The sequence below is a fragment of the Anopheles cruzii genome, chromosome X (assembly GCF_943734635.1).
Source record: "Anopheles cruzii chromosome X, idAnoCruzAS_RS32_06, whole genome shotgun sequence".
NCBI classification, from domain to species: Eukaryota; Metazoa; Arthropoda; class Insecta; order Diptera; family Culicidae; genus Anopheles; species Anopheles cruzii.
In genome coordinates this window covers 9,539,762-9,540,673 of record NC_069143.1, presented here as the reverse complement: position 1 = coordinate 9,540,673, position 912 = coordinate 9,539,762, and positions in this window count along the sequence as shown.

The following is a 912-nucleotide window of genomic DNA, read 5'->3' as shown; positions in this document are numbered from 1 at the left end:
GGGGGGGGGGGGGTTTGGTGCGGGGCCAACCACAGAAGACACACTTATCACCGCACCGCGGAGAAGGAGCGATTGTTTGAGTGTTTTTGGGCCGATAGATCGATTCGGTTAGACAAACAGCTCATAGTAGACCAAGCACGGCGCAAGCCCGCTTTTGCAATAAGCTTCCGTTGAGCGTCGGGAAGCCCAATATATGATCTCGCACCGGGCAGCAGCAGCAGCAAAAGTCTCTCATACATCGAATTTCGTTTCGCAAGAAGAAATGTGTTCTGAATATCTTAATTGAATCCTGATTAGAACGCATGCTGGGAACTGTGGCCACGGACATTGTCCCCAAAATGGACCGCATAGGCCCAGGTGTGGCATAAAACCGTGATCGTAAACCATGTTCTACTTTCTAAAGTACAAGAAAATGAGCGGAATTGAAAAATTGATGAAAACAATAAATACCACCACTACCATTGATGAAAACAATACTACCATGAAGGTATTCAATTTAAGGTGTTTGTGAAAAACGCTGCAGGCTACGCAAAACAGTGCACTAAGCATGTGCAGAGGCATGTGAAAAACCGTTTGCCTTTATCGAACCATCTATCGTGCTGCCTTCGAAGGAGCACGTGTACGGCGGCTTTTCGTCTTCTGAAGAGCATTTAATAAATGTCCCAATTCAATGGACTTGGGGTGGAGCGGGAGCTGAATGGTGGTTGGAGCAAAACTTACATCCAACAATGTGTACCACAACATTATACAGCTTCCTTGGAGTGGTACGAAAAATACAGTGGAAAGTAAATTAGCTACTGAAGCTACTGAACAATTTTTAATTTTACTTAACGCAAAGCATATTTTGCTTAACAACAAATTGGGCGAGAAATATTGTCTAAAATATACAGGGTGCGTATTCGATCGAACAGT